Below are 23,202 nucleotides of genomic sequence, written 5' to 3'. Positions count from 1 at the left end.
TGACTAATCTCTATAAATCTGCTGATGGCAATGACTCACCTAAAAATAAAAGGAGATCGGGGAAAACTCCACACTTTTTCCTACTATAAGAAAAAACAGCAACTGTGTCCTTTGAGGAAAGATTTAACAGTCTAGATTGATAACATGGGTTGGAGACACATTAAATATATTCTTAGATTTATCTGAATAATAGGTAGGTCTTGCTGACTGAAGGCTGAGCTGTTCAATCAAGGCTAATGTATACTTTGCACACAATGTTTATGAAAAGGTGAACTATATTTTTCATCATAGGTATTGCATTTATTGTAGTAACATCTGGAAATGCAAATCATGGTGGTAATGCTGAGAGAATCTTACCCCAAAATTGACCTTAAAAGTGAGGAGAGAGGCAAAAGTAATTGTCTAATCCCATAAAAAAAAAAAAATCAAGAGCACATTTATGACCCAAGCTCTCCAGCATCAGTCTTCTGTTCGAACTTGTGGGCAAAACTCCAGTTGTTTAATGATGTGGATAAAAACTCTAAAGCATGGCTCTGCCTGGTGTCACTCCTGGTTAGTGACCAGTTGTACACTGCTGCAGTATACATTGCCCTGGAGCCAGCACAATTTCCCCATTATTTTATAGAGTGGCATCTTCAAAATGGAAGAAATTAGCTGCTAATTATGATCATACACTGCTGCCAAACATCCCCTATTTTTTTGAGTATTTTCAAACTTCTCAGTACTGTGAAAGACATAGCAATAACCTCCAACAGAGAGAAATATCTTCTGCCAAAGAGGACATTTGCAAACAATTGCCTGGGTAGGGTAGAAATCTCCAGTTATTTCATATAAAAGTGTTTCCAGTAGCCCAAGTATAATGGCTCTCACAGGGTGCCTCTGAAGCCAAAGCCAGAAAGAGATAATATGGTTTCATAAGCTTGAAATAAATAAAAGCAGATTCCAAAGTAAAGAACTAATGAAATTCACTTCAGTGTCAAGAGAACAGGAGTAAGGATAGAAGAAAAAAAGAAAAATTAAAAGCCTATGTTTTTAAACAGATTTTGCAGCCAAGCCAGACTTCAGGAGCTCCACCCGTAATTATATTCACAAACCTTGTTATTGTTCCTGGGAAGCATCAGCTGGTTTTAACCACTTTCCTTCTGAGATTAGTTCAATATGTTTACTACTAGCTCCCCAAACTTAACTAACATATTCTGATTTGAATCTTAACCATTGTGGGTTTATGTATCCACTGTATCTGAGTTTCCTGTCAAATCCAATGTAATTTCATAACCTCCAAGGCTTTTACAGCAACAAAAATTACAACATAACCCTTTTAATTGAAAGCACTTTAGTAACCAACAAAAAATTTGACAGAAAGTTCATGTACATGTCAGGAAGAAAGCATGCACACATAGTAATATAAGTTTGAATGTGTATATGAACTAAAATATGAAATCCCAGTTTTGTTATCAAAGAAATTTCATATCTGACTTTCAGTTTTCAGAGGCAGGAGGCCATTAATCATCAATGCCACTCAATTCCCAGCAGTCCTTACAGTTCTTTAGTTCTTTAGCTTTACTTTTGATTTATTTGTACAAAGAGATAAACCAACTGGTTTAGCAACCAAAAAAGCAATCAAAAAATCCCAAAGCAATCACCCAACCCCAAAACCCATATCTTAATAAGTATGTGCAAAAAAGCTTAAAACAAATTAAAATCTTGCAGCTCTTCTCTAGGTAACAGCCTAGCAAAAAGAAGCATTAGTTCAGAGACAGAAGTTGCCTGCTGTTTCAAAAGGTTAGTACAACTAGAAATTTCACTACTAGATTGTGTCTAGGATACAGATTTGGGGAAGGAGCTTCATTGGGTAAACCTGCAAAGTTTTAGCATCTTTAGAATGGCAGAAGCTGAGGGGCCTGATGCAGCTTCAGCCAAAGGACACTATGAGAATTTATCTTTACTTCACAGTTAGGGCAGTCAATAACACCAACACTAAGAGTCAAGCAACAGTCTTCACACCCTAGAATCTGAATTACTTCTTTAGCAAGAGCAATGGCTTAACTTTCAAATGTTTTGCTATATAGGAATCAGAGGAAACATACCTGTTTTTTCTGAATTTTCTTGTGCTACTGTAGGGAATCAGCAACTCTGCTTGTTCCAAGAAACTCTTTTGCAATGTTTAAAATCTCAAGAGTTCATTAGAAAAAAAGTAAAGAGAAAAATACATTTTTCTCATTTTGATTACAAAGGATTGCCATTTTGGGGTTTCTATCTCCCTAGAGGCTTCTAGAATTGAATTTTATAACTTCCCTTCCAGAGATTTTGTAAGAGAAAAAAACATTTAATCATCAAGTACTCCATAAATATTCTATTTATAATATTATCTTATATAGAGTGAGAAAGTTTTTTTTAAAAAAGAGTTAATATAGACCCATGGGTGGCAACTAGCAAAAATGAAGTCTGAGCAGTTTCACTGAAGCCAAAAACTTACCAAAGTCATTGTCTAATTAAAATGACTTTTGATTTGACTTTTTCTAGATTTCCAATAATATACAGGAAATCAAGAAGGCAAGAGCAGGAGATTTGCTTCTTGCTGACACTCTGTGTCTTTGCCAAAATGTCACCTTCCTTCTTGTTATGAAAAGAGATATCTAGCCCTGAAATTCTGAATTTATTAGATGTTACAGCATTCAAGTGAGCACAGGTATTTATTGCACAAACATGGCAAATGTCTAGCAGCTGCAAGTACACAGGAAAAGTACATTTACAGGAGAAAGGCAATCCTCCTTATGCTCTGCTACTGAAATGTAGGCACTGCAGCAGAACATTAATAGTCATATTTTAAAATATCTGGGGGATGTTACAAAGGAAAATAACAATAGGAGTTCCTGGAGGCTGGAAATAACACATTGTGATTTCAAAATTATTTACTTGGATGTTCTTTTGGAAGGGGTCATTGCCTCCCCTGTTTCTAGCCAAAGTGGACCTCAAGCAGGGAAAGGTGGGATGCCTTGGCACAGGCACATCAGTGGCAAAACAGGAAGAATTTAGATTTCTGAATTCAGCTTGATTACAGCTCGATTTATTTCTTCTACAGCAGATTCATTATTTACTAAACGGGGAGTTGATTCATCCAGATCAGTGAGTACTTGGACTTGTCCTATTCCAGCAACCTGCATTTTACATTTCTTCACAGTTTTAACAAATACAGTGCAAAATGCTCAGCCAAATGAGAGCAGTTTTCCTTCCTTTCAAAAAGCAAATAATCCTTGCATGATTTGCAGTTGCTGTATTAATTATATTTTTAAAAAATCTATTTACTTATGACTTTTCTAAGCTACTCCAAAAGTAAAACCATTTAAATGTTGATTCAGTTTCAGTGCCCAAGAGAACTGCCCCCAAGGAATCCCAGCCACTGAATCACTTGAAAACGCCCTTGTAAATTAGCAAGCATTGCACAAACACTGCTGGCAAATTCAATCATTTCTGTGTCATGCTGCATTGTTATCTCCTGCTCACTTAGAGAGCTGAAGTTCATTCTGCCTTGATTCCATGTAGGCTAGTGAGATGATACGAATGACTTTGGTTAAGTAGCACTGACTCTATTAATATTTAAATACAGAGAATAATAAAACCAGAGCAGAAAGACTTAGAAATTAAACTACCAATTGCATGGTTCTTCTTCGTGTTCTCTGTTTCTTTAATATCCATCATTTCTTCAACAGTACTTTTCCATTTTAAATATTCCTTTGTATTTAATGTAGAGCTATTAGAAGAAAGAAATGCATAAGATCAAGGTTCAAGCTACAGTATTTCCTATGTCTCTCAATCCCTATGGGCTTTCACAGAAGTTACCAGGGTCAGAATTTTGAAAACAGATGCTTTTGCCTAAGCCCAGACATCAGCACCTTTTAGAGATGCTGTTATATAAGCACTTTCAGAAATCAGAGCCTTGATACAATAAAATCAATCTTTTGTTTATTCTTTGAGTGATTGCTTCCTAAATTACAGGAAACTGAGAAAAATATTCAGAACTTTAATACCACATATATCCCTTCAGCAACAAAGGCAACAACATGTGAAACTATTACATGAACCCCATGTCAAACACAATTCCTACTATATTCCTACTATAAAACTCCTGCAAGTAGCAATTTCTTAGTTGAGACTAAATAGATAAAGGATAAAAATCTAGACTTTAGAATTTATTCTCATCATGTATAAAATGCTTCCTAAATTTTAGATTTCATGAATTCATACTTATTTTGATCATGTTATAAACTTATCTCAGTGTTTTATATAGTTACATAAGTAAATGTTTATATTGACTGATGTATTATTTCAATTAAATATAAGTACAGGAGAAAAAAGACTTTGTTCTGCTTGTTCGAGTTTTTTTCCAAGATTAAGAGACAGTTCAAAATTTATTAAAAAAACCCAAACCTAAAAACATTAACTTTCAGTGGAGCAGTGAGGATATAATTAAAGTTTGCAGATGCTGTGTTTCCAATATTTGGAAAAGAGTGTAAAAGACATGAAGAATAATTCTTACTACAGCATTACAAGTGTATTATCTGACAGTCTATTAATAATTTTCCCCATTTTATTCCTTAAACTCAAGTAATGTTAATATTGTTCTCAGGCATATTACAAAGGTTCTGCCTATTCTGTTTGTTTAGATTTATAAACTCACATAAATTGGTGTCAACTATATTTGTATAGAAAAATATAATTTAATCCTTTTTTGACCAATAAATGGAAGTGATTAAGCAATAGTTGGGTAAAGAACTATCTCCTCAGTTGTCTGCCCCTCCTACAGCTAATATTCCAGCCTTAATGAAGTTAGTCATCTTGCATTAGATACAACAGTGCCAGGCAAATTGTCAGTGATGCCAATAACTTGGCAATTTTCTGAAAAGCCACTTCAGCCATTAAATTGTCCGAGTTCTTCATTCTCATCAACTTGCTAGGGGAATAATTTGAAAATAAGATGATCTAGAAGTCTAAATAAGATATAAATAAAATTCTTTTTTTTGCTCAAACAGAGAATGAAGATGCCTTGGATTTTTGGATCCTGATCATAAAAGTACTTAATACAGCCATGTTCTTACTTATGTATGAGATGTACTTACATCATGACATGAGATTCCTGTCACATACAAAACTGAAGTAGATTTTAATATATAAAGCAAATTGAAATGGACAATTTGCTGCAGAAGTGCTCTCATATGTATCTCATGAAGTTTAACAAGGCCAAGTGGAAGCTCCTGCACCTGGGTCAGGGCAACCCCTGGTGTCAATACATGCTGTGGGATGAAAGGATTGAGAGCAGCCCTGCTGAGAAGGGCTGAGGCTACTGGGGGATGAAAAGCTGAACAAGACCCAGCAATGTGTGCCTGCATCCCAGAAAGCCAAATATATCCTGGACTGCATCCAAAGCAAGGGCAAGGGAGGAGATTCTGCCGCTCTGCTCTGCTCTGGAGAGACCCCACCTGCAGTGCTGCTGGGTAATGTTTTATGGTACCAAACAGTATTAATAATAGTCCACATGTTCAGGCCTCTTTAAGACTCTCAGTGCAGGATCTATCCCTCACCTGTAAACAGCACATTTTCACTGCATGCTTCTAAACTGCAGACAAGGTTGAAAGGAAAATAATTTACATTTTTCAAAAGGCTTATCTTAGAATGAAGAACTCCGGTGATTCATATGGAGTATGAATAATAAATCTTTAAAATTCTCTTTGATACATCTTTGCACAAGAAACAGTCATTATTTAGAGGTGCATCTGAGAAGTGAGAGAACTTAGTTATGACCCACAAAGGGAAGCTCTGTGTATGGGGAGAGTAAAACAAAGTAGCATTCCCAAATTCACATGATATTGGGCTGAAACATAGGAAATAAAATAAACATATTGCTATGACTATTGCATATTTATAAAGCACCTTATAAATGGGATCTTCAAAGGGTTTTCAAAAGAATTCATTAATTAGATCACAATAATCCAGTGAATTAAGTTTATGGTACTCATTTTAAACACCATTAAATTTAGGCAGCTTAAGTGACATACCCAAGAGTGTATATACAAAACAGTGGTAAATGAAAAAATTGGGCCCTTCAATTCCCTTGAAGACTATGGGCTGAGACTTCAAATTTCTTATATGAACAAGACAGTAAGGAGACATATATGTTCTATCCATGAAAGAGGATTTTGACCATTACAGATTTAAAAGTGCAACAAAGGATCAAAACTCAGTGAGGAGCAATGAGCGTACTGAGCCTGGAAAACATGGAAAATAAATAATAAGTTTTTCCTCTGAAGTGTGACTTGATTATCAAGTGAGACAACAGCCTAACGTGAACTGTGATTTTCATAGTAGAAATTTGCTAGATATCCACCTGATCACAAGAGGTAAAATGAGGTGGAGATGATAACTGAAAGGCAAAAGAGGCAGTTAAAAAGACGGCATAGGTTGCAATCAATGGGGGATTTCAACAGCTGCCCAGACAAGTGCTGGAATCCATTACATTGGATTAAGAAATGTCACCAGTGCAGTAAGCAGACTCAGATTATAGTAGCTCAGAATAGAGAAGAGATCATATTTCATTAGGATTATTCCTGTTTCCTTTTAACATAGTTCCCAGAATATCATGGAAGTAGTGATACAGAGATATAGTTCCAATTTTCACAACTTGTCAGGTTTCTTCTATGCACACACCACTGTCATCTTAAATACTTATCTACAGCATATATTTCTGCTGCAGCTTTGCTTGCAGCAATGTAACTGCATCTCCCACACTAGATCTATCACTTAAGAAAGCAGCTAAAATTTTAAAATTAAGAATCTCTAAAACTTGATTACCACAGAGCTCTTTAACAAACCATATAGATGCCTATCTTGCTTTCTTCTGCTTGTGATCTTTTCTCACTCTTTTCAATTCTAGATATTCACCATTGACCACTTGTTGCTTATTGCCCACACAAGTCCGGTCATAGTTCCTATTCAAAACACCCCACTATTTAAAGACATGTATTAAAGCAAGCTACCACTAAGACAATAATATCAAATCAAAGTTTCCACATTAGGTTTTCTTGTTTCATCCAAAAGAAAAAAAAAAAAAGGCAAATTGCAGTATTTTTAAATACAACCTATTATTTTTTCATCATTCATCTTAGAGGCTCTAGCTCCCCAATAGCCAGCTTTTTTCATATGAGTGTCATGAGTAAAGCAGCGCTACTGATTAACTTCTCAATTATGTATCTGTCCAGGTATTTTCTGAGCTCAGAGTGTAACAGGCACTACAACCAAAGAGAATGAAATGCATTTGCAAGATTATTTGAAAATAATTTTCTATAACCTTGGTTTCAAAATGCAGCTAGTTTTTCCTCTTACACTTATAATACGCCAAATATCTAAGCCTTCAGACATAAAGGTTACGATTGCAGCACTATGCTAGAGGTCCAAATATTGGAAAGTACTGGTCACCCCAAAAGCCTCACAACTTGGAACAGAACATTAAAGTACTTAGATCCTCACAGTATCAGTTATTACTTGAAGTGGTAGAATAAAACTTCTGGGAATGCTCTGGGGCTCATAAAAACAGGTATTTAACAGAAAAGCACATAAACTGTAGTCAAAAGATGAGGGATGCGTTGGAGTGGTAAAATGTCCTGCAGGAGCTGACTTTGGTCTAAGGTTTAACCTTTCTGTCTGATTTTCTTGGGCTTCACTCCTCTTCCCTCTATGCTATATTGGAACACTTTCCACATCATATGGATTTCATAGTAGCCAAAATTGTAAAATTCATTCATTATGTGAACATATTATATGAATGAACACAATGACAGAAAAGAAACCAGGAAATAAAAAATAAGAAAAGAAGAATCCCTTGTATTCTTTAGAATGGAGAAGGCAAATACTGCATGGTTGAACTAATTTCAAATTATAGTCATACCATGTAAGTATCAAATTTTACCTGGCTATAAACTTGAAAAAAAAAAAAAAAAAAAAGCAGTAAATGATTTTAAAAAATCAGAAAATTATTTTATTTCATCTTACCAACCACACATTCTGATATTGAGGAATGTCTTGCTGCACCTGAAAAAACTTTAAATTTACTAATAATTTACTTTGATAAGCAATAACAGCAAGAACATTTGAGATTAAGCCAGATTGGAATTAGCTCAAAATGATCCCAAAAGATGATGAGAAAAAAACTAAACAAGCTTTTAAATCTATATCTCTCAGTGGATGATATAAGTAAAAATGAAGCAAAGCACATCAAACCAACCAAACAACAAATTTAAAATAAAATTTAAAAAAAAAAATTTAAAATGAAAAACAGGGAGAAACTGCAGTCTTTTTTGTCCACTGATGGGGAAGAATACCCATTCTTTGTAAGTGATACGATCTCAAACTCTATATTGGAAACCAAGCCCAACAGTTTTCAGCACCTTACATCATCCTCCCCAAATATGAAATTCTTGACAAGTCACAATCCTTACAGTGGAACAGGAGCCAGCTCCTCCTGTAGCAACACAGGTTTGGCACAATTTTATGAAACATATATCTCTGTCACTAAAACAGACTGTAAAATAGCTAAGAGCAAAAAGTAGGTAAGAAGGCGCCATTTTTATGTCATCACTTGTCATTCCTTGTCCTGAGGTTTTGTCTGATTGGGTCTCACATGCTTGGCTCCTACCTACTTGTGTCCAGTTAACTTGAACTGCTTAACAAGTTCTGTGCATGCATGGCTTCACATTCCTGCCATAAATCTCCTCGTAGTACCAATACTCCATGTTGTATTTCTCCTGATTTTGTTCCAAAGGAGCAAAGGCATAAGAGAAGAGCAGATGACACATTTTATTCACAGATAGGTGACATCTGAGACCAAGTAGGGCACCAGATTAGTACAGTTTTCTCTGACTGTGAGTCATAAATCCCCTGAAGGTCACACAGAGGTTAAAAAGAGAGCTATCAATGAGCAACAGCTCAGTCCCTGCAGGGCTGTGAAATAAGAGACACTATTATTACTTACTCCAATTTTTACACTTCCCAGAAAACTCAAATTACCTTTAATTGCTGGAAACAGTTCAGCTCCTCTAAAATGAAGAAGTCAATAAGTGCAGTTGTTTTTTACTCTCCTGTCCTGAGGGGACTTGTTAATACTGATTAGGTGAGATCACGCCAAAACAGATGAGCTGAGAGGGTCTTTAACTTTCAGAAAGTTACCTAAATGTAATCAATAAAGTAAAAGATCTGAGGAGAGATGGCAAGGGAATAGACCATTGTTGCACAGCCATTGCTCTTGGCAACTGTCTTTCTCTGGAAGATCCTGCCTCCTGTGTCCCCAGCCAGATTTCCATCCCCTGAACACACATTTGGTTGTGCTAGTACAATTCCACTCACTGCAGAGATTTCTGGAAAAGAGGGTTACAACTCTCAGGTTAATAACAAGCCTTCCCATAAAGGCAGAATAAGTTTAAAATAGATCTTTCTATTTCATCATGCAGCCCCATTAACAGTCATAGGGGCAAACAGCAGGGACAGAATAAACTTAAGCAAAATGTACTACTCTATCAGGATGGAGTGGAAATAGAGCTAGAGGACACAAGGACAAGGACTAATTACTAACTAGAGCACCAATATGGAAAACAGAATGACAGAGGGTGTACGGAAACCACTGTTCATATCTGGAGTAGAGAAGGACAGGGTGAGTCAGCAATATAATTTTTTTTTAAAAAATCTTTTTAATGCAGACAAAATCAATAAGATGATGGCAGAATTGTTTCCAAGAAGGATGGCTTTCAGAGTTTTCCATGAGGTTTTTAAAAGAACTAAACATGATGAGGCTCTTGAAGACTGCAAGGGTAGAACTACAAGACAAAGCAAATACAGAAGCATTGATTAAATGCAGAGTAAGAGTACATCAAAGGAGACCAAAAACATCTCTTCAGAATTGCAGGAGGAAAGAAATGGAAAGCTAATCAATTTTCCTTTTAGCTTATATAAATAATACCAAGTTAAACCAAATGTCATATTTTAAATGCATACATCTTTCTTTTGGAGAGAAACTGATGGAGTGTAAAATATGCAAATAGCAGCACAAGTAAGGGCACCTGTAGTATTTAGTCCTTGACATACCTTCTTTTTGTACTACCTAATGTCAGAGGAAAAAAATCAGGTCTAGGGAAGAACCCTCCTTTCTCAGATGGACTGCTGATCTCAACTCAATAGTCTGCTTCCCCTCCATGTGCAGATCTCCAGCTGTTTATACTGGGAGTTCTGAGTATGCAGTGAAAGGGTTTTAAATTCCTAATAATAGCAGGAAAAATTGTATTATATCTAAAACAGAAGCAATGTACTTTAACTAAAAAATACCAAAAAAACAACAAAAAGTTTATTTCAATTGCAAAGACAAGCATTCAAAAAAAAAATCCCAAAATGTCTTTGCAGCTCCTTTTTCAAGTCATCCTCTGCAAAACATGAGGCAAGGTCTGAATGGATGGTGAATGTAAGGGAAGGAATGACTAAAACATGATCACGCACTTGAGAATAATATAATAATATTTATATTGATGTATGCAGTATAACCACTCTATCCCTCCCACATTTTACTGGAAATACAAAGGATTTTCTACCATAGCAATCCTTACATATGTACTACATTCCTTCTGCAGTGGGGAACCAAAGAAGGTGAAGTATGGCAAATTTATGGTTCAGAAAATGAAGAAAGTCAAAAGTAGAGCTGTTAATGGATTATGCATGCACACTTCTATTGCAATTGTCATAGAGGTAACACAGCAAAAAATATAAAAAAACATTAAAATTTGAGTAAAATAATAAAGCTAAGAAATCCAATTTAATTTACCATTAATAAGTTTCACAAACCTCATAAATTTAGTTTCATTTAATGCTCAGCATAATTAATTAAGATATATATATATATATATATATATATATAAAGGTAAGGATCAACATAATTGTCTACATATCCAGTTCAATGTAATTCCTTACATGCACTAAATTCATAGGCATGACTAGGGAATATGGAGCCTTTTCAAGTGAAGAACATAATGTATAATAATGAGACTGAATTTGTCCTTTTCCTCTGAGGGCGCTGGAGATAATAACTGTGATGTCTTTGAAATGACAGCATGGCAGGTATGGTTCTAAGCACCATATGTCAACGGCTCTGAAGCTTCCCTCTGAACTGACATAATTTAATAATATTTTTTCCAAATAAAACTTAAGTATTGTAGCAAAACCCCAGCTCTTCTGCATTCTAAATTAGTCCATCCTGTATTCATTTCACTTGTTTACAACTCTTATGAAGTTTATCTCCTTTACCTGTAGTTATGTGGAAGTCATCAAAATCCATACATACAATTTAATCAACACTCAATAATTTTCTGTACAAGCTAGCATGACAGCAAAATAAAAAAAAAATCAAGTGTGTATATATCTTCATATACCTGAATGGACAGGCAATATATTCTAAAGGCAAAGCTCCAACATTCCTCTTGAAAGTCAGAGAGTATCTTTCCATCAGAATGAAGAGGTTTCAAATCAGGCTATGTTTACCATAGTCCAGTGTGTTCTGAAAATGTTCACTTTTTCCTATTCTTTTGTTTGTTCTGTGATTACTTCAGAGATCAAAAGTAACAAATGCCTGGAAAACCTGCTGAAATCTGTTTCTGAGACTAAAAGTGGAAGCTATATCCTTCATTATAATAACAAAACTTTCCTATCTGAATGACCCCTAAGTTAGTTTTTACATGCTCCTTGATTATATTAATAATTTTAAAATAGAGGAATGAATAATATGATATCCTATGAGAACCTAGAATACTACTTTTTGTTTGGAAGTCAGTTTTAAATTTGATGGAACAAATTCTTCTTGTTATTTCATTCTGTAGACAGCATAGCTTACAGTATTAACTCAAAAATTCTCACCAAATTCCACATTAGTCTCTACTATAGAAAATTCTCTGTTCACACTGGGCTCAGGAATATATGAAACTTTGGCAAGTAAGACAAGTCTAATATTCCATATTCATAAAAGAAGGAAGCTGAAGAACACATTTAGCAAAGTGGAAAGGAGGATGCATGCCAATAAGTTCAAGCAAAGCACTCCTAAACAGAAGATTAGCTTTACATTTCTCACACATCAGATCAAACCCCATGAAAATCTGATTTCTCTTTTCACCTTATAAAACCTTATTCTTATCAAGTTTTTTAATCAAGCAAAAGTAGAAAATAAAAATATAAAAAAATACATCTATTGTGAATGGCTGTACATTTTGTTTATGCAGATTTTCTAATTAAGCTTCAGCTGTCATTTGAATCTCATCAGCCTGTTATACTGGGACAGGGGAAAGGTCATCAGAAAAAGATTTCTGGTGGCATTTTGCCTGAACAGAACCATTAGAAGGAAAAAAGCCTGCGAGTGGTACAGAAGAAAATAGCAATGAAACCATACTTCACAAACATGGAGTTAAGGAAGGATGCAAAGCATGATCTGATTTTGATCCAATGCTCAAGAGATTAATCAGCTATCACTCTCTGATCGCCTGACTCTGACATAGCAGCAATGGTGTCATTGCTTTGCACAAATACCTAAACCCATATTTTCCACTCTTTTGCTGCTAATCAGGTAAATAAGAAATTTGATGCTATCAAGAATGATCATTGATTTCACTCTACAACCATCCAGGATGCACAAAGTTTATATGCAGTTTGAATTTGTTATTGCTCACACAGATCAATCCAATTCAGTGTGCAAGCCTTATTTTTCACTTTTTTCTTTTTGGACCATGACATCTTTTTTTTTTTTTTTTTTTTTTTTTTAATTTACATTTTTAAATTACCAGCAATTCAGTATCAAATGACAATTTCTACTTATAGCGCCCTTCTTCCTCATACTGGTAATTTTAAAGTTAACTTTTAGCTTCAGCAAAGGAATGGATTATGGTGGCTCCCAGATTTGTCGCTAGTGGATATTTGACAGCATTTATCATTATTGTGGAACTCAGCAGCTAGTTGTAATGCTTAATATATGCTTAGAAGAGATCAGGACAGGAGAAATGGGAAGATCTTTTGCTTATAACTCAAAACATAGTGGACTGTGTCTTGCCAAAACTTTAGTATTCCTAGCAAAACTAAATAGGGATACTTATGCCATTGAACAATATTTTCTGGTTTAGCTATTAATCCTTTGTTATAAAAAGGGCTACTTTATTTTCAAGGCAGTGTATAGGACTGGAGACAGGACCATCCTTGCCCCTCTCTATGCAATGTCCATAACTAAGACAGCTTTTCTCTGTTTAGACATTTTAAGGTAATTTTCAATTGTAGTGTCTCAAATCCTCAAAGAACTATAAATATATGCAATAATAAATTCAAAGTGGAGCTTTCTGTGGAGAAAATGGCCCAGATTTCCAGATCAAAGTCACTAGGCAAGAGGTTCTACCCCCTGCAACTTTCTTAATGCTGCATCTCTGTGTCTTTGTAAAACTGAAGTAATTATCAAACAAAAGTTGCAAAGATAAATTACCTACTCCTTTTCACTTATGCTGCTTCTAAACATGAAATTTTGCTATAGAATCACATTTTCGAATGCAATATTCAGAGAAGTTGAACACTTCTGTGTTGCTCAGTTATTAAATAAATTAACCCGTGCACTGTCACTTTTGTTCTGATGTAGCATATTTTTCTCTATTCATCAGAGGCTCATTGTTTACAGTGTTACTTCATGTATCTAAAGGAGTAAATGACTCTGAACTCAAATACTCTTCTATTCATCCCAGCAAAAAAGTTTTAAAAGAAATAGAAGTCAATAGCTGTAAATCAAGAGGATTAAATATATTGCTTCCCTCATTGCAGCATCTGAATGATATAGACCTCTCTTTTATTCGGCTCAAAAAGCTCTTTTCATAAAATATCAAAGGCACTGCCATAATATAACAATGTTAGAAGACTATTAGAAATAATATTATGACAAAGTGTAATAATCAACTTGGCCAATATAAAGCAATGCTGTAATATATTGGAAATATATTCACAGTTTAGTTCTGTTAGCTGCTATGTTCCATGCGGCATAAAATCAGCCTTGTTTGTACTGCTCATTTGCTTTATATAAAAAGCGCAGGGATTGCCCTCAACATAATTTTCAGGTTTTTCTAAATCAGTTCAAATATCCATGTGACTGAAATGAACAATGACTTACTGGATTAAAGCAATCTTCAGCCTACAGAGGCACAGAATACCCAGGTCTGCCTGGTGACGTGGGTTTCCTCTTTGCCATCTGCTTCTAAGCAGGAGGAACAGAGAACTGTTCTGCCAGAGGGAATTCCTTCCCAAAGGCTGATACTTGGCATTCACAGTTCCCATAAGAATGCTTGACAGAGCAGCAGGAAGCGCTCTCAGCACTGGTGTCTCGAGGTGCAGCTCCTTTTCCACCGCTCTCACATTCTTCTGCCCTTTCACATCTAGCTCTGCAGACAGCCCTACTGTCTCACTGTGTTGCATCTTGATCCTGAACATAAGACAGGCTTACACAGAAAAAAGTTATACCGAGCAAAATTTGAGATTAATTTGAGATTTGCTTTATGTAAAGCAAGCAAACAGAACATTGCAAGATAAAAATAAACCCCAAAACTGACCATAAATCACCATTCTATTCTAACCTTACAAGTATGCTTCAGTCACATCCCTCATGCACATTTCTTTCAATGTGCACTTGCTCAAAGGCCATATAGACATGAATTCTCTCCCTTCCCCTCACTTTATGAGGTTCCACAAGAATAACTTCCATCACTGCTACTTTGGGTAGATTTAAATGTCCTGGGAAGCTCTAGCTGCAGTCAGGTAATTTGTGTATGTAAGGTGTATTCATCTGCCTTTTTAACAGTCACACTGCCTAATCCAGACTGTTCAATATTCACTTCTTCAATCTTTCAGATTTCAATAGTTTCATGATAAATATTACATCAGACACTGGATATAAACAAAAGATGTTATGCATCTGATTGCTGGTATGTTAACAATTTCTCACCGAGATCTCACCTTCTTCAGCAGATGCAAATGTCACCTCAATAAAAAGTGATCTACTTGATGCATTTGAGAGTAAGTTCTTTCCCTCCCCTTCACCCTGCTTAAATATGTTCTTTTTTGCAAGTAAAAGTTTAAAGCAATTTGAAGCTAGTCTTTTGTTATCTATCAATTTTATATTGCCAAATCAACAACTTGTGTTTTCCAAATTCCCAATATGTCAAGGGAATAAGGGGAAAAAAATTCTATTAGGTATTCAGATCAACTCTTCCACATCCAGTTTTATTCTACTGTAGTCAAAGCAAAATTTCTGTTAAAGGAAATGTTAAAAATTGCAGGACATAATTCTGGAACAGTACAGGAACCACAATATTCAGAGGAAGGTATCTGAACATCCAGTCTTACAAAAAGTAAATACCACAAACTGCTCTCCTTCAGTATCAGATGACCAGTTTTCTGCTACCTATCACAACAGAACTTGAGAACTGAAAAGGGAAATCATAATTTATCAAACTAAGAGGAGCATAATTGGTAAGAAGTTACATAATAGCAGATAAAAATCTAGAAAAAAAAGGCAGATGAACAAAGCCCAACTCTACAGACATGAGGAAAATAAAGAAGTAATTTGATAGACTGAATCATTGGCATTCTGGCACACTAAGGGGACTAGCTTTTCAACTATTTTTAATGAAAGAAGAATTTTACACAGTAAGTTCAAATAAAAAGAACATGAAACATAAGAAAACTATTATAAACATTTTTATCAGCTGTGGAGAGAGTAATTTAAATGGCATTCAGTGATGCAGGTGAAGGCTGTCTCGTAGCTCATCCCTTTCATATTTGATTTCTCAGATAATTTCAGAGATCCAATGGTCTATCCTTGTCATGTCACAGGCTTTAACTCTTCCTGAAATATTGAAGGAATTGATGCTGTCCTGTCTTTATTTGACTCTTAAGGGTTATTGACACTGGTTCTGCCTAAGGGTTCTTTCTTCTAAGACAAAGCCTCGAGATCTCTGGGTGCTTTCTTGCCTGCTAGCAAGGGGTACTGCCAGTTTTGCATGCTCATGCTTTGTGACTGCATTCTTATTAATCTCCAGCTGTGTAGAGTTAGTTTTGCCCACACAGACATTCAAGAGACAAGCTTTGTTCTAAGCACGGCTATGGGATTTGTTAGGTGAAAAGAACTTCTGTTTTGATTTGAATATCTCATTTCTTCTGTTCTGTTTCAAACTCTGGGGCATGCCTCATTTTCAAATGGAGATTTCCATTATGTTTAAGAACATAATTAATTCTGAAGCTGTATACACTTCACTTAATTTGAAAGGTTTGGACTTTTCCATAAATCATGGAAGACAACTGGTTCCTCAGCTGTTACAAAACAGGAAACAAAATCAAACCCTGCATTGACTACTATGACTTTACTCTAAATACCCTCAATGGGGCACAGAGACTGAAAATTCAGACCCATTAATCTTAAAATGCACCAAAAGAAAATATTGATCAAACAGACCAGCAAAATGCAGCCACTTGTAAACTGATCAGCCAAAGAAATGCACAGAAAGAGTTCTATTTGCTAGGACAATGTGAAACATTTGTCATTCATACCAGAAGCAGAATCTGGTCAGAATTCAAGGATATATACTTAGTACTGATATCAGATCAATATCACTAGAGTCCAATGAAGATGAAAGCCTCTTACTGAAAATATAAATTACCCTTTAACATCAAGATCTCAAGTTATATTAAAACAGCACTCTTATCTTCTACCTTCAGTCCAAATGGCATTTCAAGAATTGTTCACATGAAACACAATTTAAGCAGGGAATCGGAGACTGAAACATCAATCCATTAGGTTTCCTATTTCTCAGGAAGTTTTAGGAGTGAAGAAGTTCAAACTTCACTTAATCTCTTGCAGATGAAGATATCACAATGTCATCCCCTCTAATTTCAATTTCTTTCCCTATTTGTCTTGAGGGGTTGTAATGTCTTTTCCAGTGTAAAGCCTGAAATACAAATGATTCTCTATGGCGTTGGATTCATAGAAGTATAGAATATCTGAAGTTGAAAGGATCGTCAAGTCCAACTCCCTGCTTCTCACAGGACTACCTAAAACTAAATCATGTGACTAACAGCATCATCCAGAGGCTCCTTGAACTCTCTCAGGCTTAGGGCCATGGCCATTTCTGTGGAGAAGCCCATGGCAGTGACCAACCACCCATTGGGTGAGCAACCTCCAATCTGAAGTTCCCGTGGTGCAGCTTTATTCCATTTCCCTGTGTCTTGTTGCTGGCCACTAGAGAGAAGGAATCAGCACCTTCCCCTTTGCAGCCCCCAGCAGGAAGTTCTAGACTGCAATGGGGTCACCCCAGCCTTTCCTTCTCCAAGGTGAGCAAACCAAGTGACCATAGATGCTTCTAATAAGTCTTGCTCTTAGGACCTTTCACCATGTTGGTTGCCTGTGGACAGAGTCTAATAGGTCAATGTGCTTCTTTTGAGGTCCCCAAAACTGCCCTCAGTACTTGAGGTGGGGCTGCAGTGTAGAGTGGGACAATAATCTCCCTCAACCAACCAATGATGCTGTGCCTGATGCACCCCAGGACACAGCTGGCTCTTTTGGTTACCAGGGCACTGCATATTCAATTTGCCACTGACCCAGTTCCCAGATCTCATTCTGCAGGGCTGCTCTCCAGACTCTTCCTCTGATTTGTACATACTACCACACTGACCTGTCCCCAGTGGAGAATCCTGCGCTTGCTCTTGTGTTCAAGTTGCAGAAGTTTGCAGAGAACTGTTGCCTGTGGGATGGAATCATAATGGAGAAGTTCAGAGAACCATCTCCCTTGGGAGGGACCGCACACTGGATCAGGGGAAGGATTCCTCTCCCTGAGCAGTGGCAGAAACAACCCAGGATAACCTGGTCATAACCCTCATTTCCTGTCTCCATGCACTGCTGGATGTGGGGAGGTGGAGCTGGGAACGAGAAAGGGATGGAGGAGTGTGTTTTTAGGATTTATTTTACCTCTCATTATCCTGTCCTGATTTTGTTAGTAACAAGTTCAGTTAATATCCCCAGTTTGAGTCTGTTTTGCCCATGATGGTATTTGGGGAGTGATCTCTCCCAGTCCAGATCTCAACCCATTAAATGTTCTTTATATTTTCTTTCTCCTGTCCAGGTGTGGGGGGGATGACAGAGAAGCTTTGGTGGGTACCGGACATCTGACCAGGATCAAGCCCACTACACTGATCATGCTGTGTATATTAGCATAAAGGCATTTTAAATGTGCTCAGAACATCATTGAGCAGACTGATGGACCTGCTAGCACACCATCCCACAAACATCGGCATGCTACCCTCAGGCTTTTCACTAGTGAACCTGGTTTCATCCCTTTCTCGCTTCAAATCTAGTTTAAAGCTCTTTTAATTACACCTATCAACTATTGGGCAAAGATCCTTTTTCCCCTTCAAGAAAGGATTATCACTAAAGCATCAGCAAAGCAACATTACAGAAGTTCCATGAGAGCCTGCCCACATTGCAAGTACAAAAATGCAACCAAGACGCCTGAAACACAGTAAAGGACTGACGCTGGGTCCTCTGGATCTCAGACCAGATCCAACCACGAGTAGGCTCTTCCTGTCTTTTGTTTACTGTAAAGTATCTAAGACAAATTGGTGTCATTTTTTGTGAAGACTACTGGGCCCTTACTAAAAAAAGCCCCATAAACTCATTTCTACTAGATAATAGAAAACCAAATTAGGTCTGGAGAAGCTAGGTTGTTGAAAAGTAGATTATAAGATGAAAACTATCCCATCTATAAATGTAGGCGGCAAGGCCTCCCTTTCTTGTATCAAACCTTTCTTCTGTGACAACTTTGTGAATTGTAGCAGTAGATTCTCTGAACTGTTTTAATGAATGAATGTCAGGGAGCCGGAGGGAGCTCATCAGCAACAAAAGGAAGGTACTTCCCAGGCACATTTGAAAGCCTAACCTAGTATTCAACCAGCCAAAACATCTATACTGAGCAAAGAAAAATATTTCCCCATTAAACGATATTTTATGGTTTTTCGGTGTCTCATGAGATGTGGGAATAGATCCTTATGAAAACTTTTGCATCAAAAATCCCATTTTATTTTCTACCAGTGTGATTTTCCATTGTTATTTTTCTTGCACTCTGCATACATTAAGGCACATTAATAAAGGGAAGAAGCAAGGCAGCCTGTCAGATATTTCAAAAAGTACCATGGGAAATGATTGGTTTAGGATGAGTGAATAAAATCTGTTTGTTCAGCAAACTTAATTTTAGCCGAGAACCAAGAAATATGTGTATAGCATGGATATATGATAAGTTAACTGGGCTCAAAAATACACCATATAGCTGGGCTTTTGAGACTGCAGAAAATGTTTTGATGCTTCATGGCTCAACTTTCAACACGAAGGAGAAAGCATTACAGTAATTCTGAGGGATGACACGTTTTTAGTTTGCACATTCTCTTGGACTTCTGAAATGCTGGGAACAAAAGCATCCACAGTTAAAGCTTCAGGGTAGGAAGAGAGTCTCCACAAGCACAATAGCTAAGGTGAGATTGAAAGAACCCAATAAAACATGATTATGTACTTTTAAAAATTCAAATATTAGCTCTCTCTGTGAAAGAACATTTTACTCTGCTAAATTGTTATAGGGCTTATAAACTGGCATTTTCAGGATTTTAATCCCTATAAAGAATTTTAATTTCTATAAATTTCTTGGAAAGTTACTGTAAATTCCTGATTTGTATTCTCTTACAGGTCCACAGGAAAACAAGAAAACCCCTGTAAGATACAGCATCCACACAAGGATGGGAATTGAAACTCAGCACAGTTTAAGAAGCTCAGGAAAGATATTCAAGGGATGCTGTATGAAGAGTCAGACAACAACAAAGGTTTGTGCTCCCCTTCCCTACCAGTTTGCTGCCATGCATTCCAACACATCCGTGGAGCCTGAAAAGCTGACTTGCATAACAATATCCTAACGTGAATTACCTTTTCAGTAGGATTACCGTCTCGGGAGGTGATGTTTCTCCTCGTTTCCCAAACTACCCCTGGACCTTCTCATCCTACTAGCCCATTGGAGACTGTTCCACAGAGCTGCCTGGACCCCCCCACAGCATCCACCCTGTGGAAGAAACACAGATTGAGAAACTGTGATGCAGCAGTTAAATTTTCTCTAGACATAAATTGATGACATGGAGAGAGAATAACTCAGGTAGAACAAACCATGATCTAGAGCTGTCACACGCAATCTGAGAAGGGAGGGGAGTTGCAGGATTACAGTGCCCCCTCAATATATGTAGGTGTGGCAGAACTGCTGAAGGCACAGTTATTTTGAGAAGACTTTTAAGGAACAAATACAAACAGAGATTTCAAAGGCAGCAATTAGTCAATAATGTGATCACTTAATCTTACAGATGACAACCTTGCCTTGCCTGTTGGAAATGCCTGTATTTTTGCATACTTAGCAGTAATAGGAAGGGGGTGGTTACTTCTGTATTTCTGTAATAAGTAGCTTCATCATACACCATAGAGGGCAAGGTGGTAGAATTCAGGTCTTTTTCTGTCATTAGTGACAGTGAAACTTGTCTGTGCACACCTCTTGAGGGCAAGGCATTCCTTCCAGCATGAAAACTATCTTCTTCTAGAGCCTTATATGCACACCATAGCAAAAATTAAAATTAAGTTTAAAAATTAATTAATTTGATAAATAGTTTTCAATTTATAGCCTCTATATACTGCATCAAATTTCTGTATCAGTAATAAGTAAAGATTATAAATAATCATGCATAAAATTTCATAGCTTCAAAACACAGATCGGTATGAGATATAAAACAGGCGTTTGTTTTCTTTTTACTATTTAAAAAAAAATTCATTTGCAAAAGAAAAATAAATTCTACTATCTCTTGTTTATGACAAAAGACAATTGAGCAAATCATGACTTCAGATAACCCATAAGTCACTGATTCTGTTTTTCAAAGACCTGCCTGCTTTCTATTCCTTTGGCCTTGGCTGCCTAGCAACCTCCACAGAGCTTTCTTAGTCTATACTAATTCTGGAGAGTTTTCATTTATATATTTATTTATGAGAATGTCTATAAGGAGGATGCAGAACAAAGAGCTGCTTGTTCCTTCCTTCTAACAGTGGATTCCAAACATGTCATCTCAGTGTCTCAGTGAAGGACACAGTCCTCAGTTTTGCAGAGGTACCTGCCTCCTTGATTTTGCTTGGGAAAAAGCTGTTTCTGTTAGACAAAAGCTTCGTCTCTGTAGAAGGCCACTGATGTAACAGGCACTGGTATTTCTTGCCCTCCCTGTTGGTTTGATTCATTGATAAGTTTTTTCACCCTGGATTCCTAGGTCCTTATGTAAGGTTACTGTGCTCATGCAGCCTGCAGCTCTTACTTAACATGAAGACAGTTTGTGCTACTGCTCTGGGTCACCAACAGTTCCAGTATCAACCAAGCTCGAGAGGGAAATGGAGACTAAAGCTTATCTGCTGTGTCTGTGACTCAAAGCAGGACAATCTGGAAGGTTTGGATGGGACTGCTTGTTATAATAAGTCGTTTGGAACAGGATATGGACTGTCTTTCCCTGAGCTAGTCATCAGCTTTGCATGGAAAAGACTATTTCCTCAGGGGTTTTTCTGTTGTTTGGGGGTTTTTTTTCCCCTTCATTATAAGTGCAAAATTGGGGATTTCACAGAAAATATCTCTATGCTACATTAACAAAATACATATTCTTTTGCTAGTTCTATTCAACCAGCACTTTGCAAATACTTTATGCCCTTATCAACACAGCAATCTCCTCCAATCGAAAAGAAGGGGAAAAAAACAAGAGAGGAAGGGATCATCAAATATGCGCCCTGAAAAGCTTAACAGGCTCTCTCAAATGATGTGGTAAAGAAATGCCAGTATTTGTAGTTTGCAGTCCCATGGCGGGGATGTAGGGTTTGTGTCTCACTACTTCCAACCCTGAGCTCCCACAAAAGAGGTTGCATTTACTTCTGGATCACACTGAAGCCTAAAACACAACAAATCAATATGTCTTAAGATATCTCAATATACCTTAATCACTTGATTCCATTTTTTTTCTGATTAAGTTGACCTTTAGCTACGTTCTGTCCTTAAAGGAAATGCAAGGGATCTGTGACAGAACATAAATCTGAAACCAGATCTTCTAACTTCCACTCAATTTCTTACCAACAGGGCTACATACATAAAGATTAGGTTGTTGTAAGTCATAGGATTATGGAAGCATTTTTAAATCTTGGTGTTTACATATACTTATGAATCAGTAAAAATTTACTCCCAATTCAATAGTAGGGAAAGAATATATTTTTAAAAATTTCCTCAATATTGTAAAAGGCAACAAAAATATTGGTATATTGGCTGGGTGGTATATCAGTGTCCAATTAAATAAAATAAATGTAACAATACAAATGATAGGAATTAGTCAAAAATTACCTGCTGGTTAAAAGAAATACATTTTGTAGAGCAACTTACAAACAGTGAAAATACTCCTAGAAACTAAAATAAGCAAAATTATTCAATAAACAGGAGGAAGAAAGTTACTAGAAGTAAACAGAGACCTAGGATTTCTTTTTTCTATTCATGGACTAACAATAAACAATTTTTCACGTTCCTTTCCCTCTGTCATTCCACACAGTAATGTAAATTTGTAGTTAGCAGCAAATATCTCAATCTATACTCCTCTGAGTTATTGTAATACAAATAAATTCCAAACATAATCCAAAACTAAGTAGTTGCTTATTGAAAATGAGTTTCCATACGTATGTTCATTTTTCACAGAGCATGATTATTATAGCAAAACTTGAGCATGTGGTGTTTCCTCCCCTTACAAAGTATGATCACAATTACATATGTTTTTAAATGTTAAGTTAAACTCTCTGAAAATAAACCTACTGAAGGGTACCAGAACCACAGACTCACATGTCTGTTTTCTCACTTACTTTTGTGAGAAGTCTGCTTTTAATAAGTTCAAGGGCATGTAAATAGACAATAGAGAAAAACTTCTTCATGCATTTTTATTTAAGAAAATGTGTAATAGGGTTTTCTACAGAATGAATAAAGTTGAACCATGCTAGAGCAGCTAGAAAAGGAAATTCAACCAGAGAAA

General features: G+C 36.5%; 1 protein-coding gene across 11 annotated transcripts in view; it reads right to left on the bottom strand.

Moving 5' to 3' along the window:
* LRRC4C (leucine rich repeat containing 4C) overlaps nt 1–23,202 on the bottom strand; it is a 482,349-nt gene that overhangs the window by 32,386 nt on the left and 426,761 nt on the right. For 7 of the 11 annotated variants that reach the window (XM_058025527.1, XM_058025528.1, XM_058025523.1 and 4 more), the window contains one exon: nt 20,057–20,189. The exons of 2 other annotated variants lie outside the window; for them this stretch is intronic. The gene's annotated coding sequence lies outside the window, so the exon portion shown is untranslated. Of the gene's footprint in view, nt 1–9,057; nt 9,077–17,619; nt 17,835–20,056; nt 20,190–23,202 lie in introns of those variants that run through there. 2 more of the 11 variants (XR_009114536.1, XM_058025536.1) reach the window with 2 other exon arrangements.

The sequence above is a fragment of the Melospiza georgiana genome, chromosome 6, assembly GCF_028018845.1.
Source record: "Melospiza georgiana isolate bMelGeo1 chromosome 6, bMelGeo1.pri, whole genome shotgun sequence".
In the NCBI taxonomy this organism is placed as follows: domain Eukaryota; kingdom Metazoa; phylum Chordata; class Aves; order Passeriformes; family Passerellidae; genus Melospiza; species Melospiza georgiana.
The sequence above is the reverse complement of the archived record's forward strand: the minus strand, read 5'-3'. Positions and strand labels throughout refer to the sequence as shown.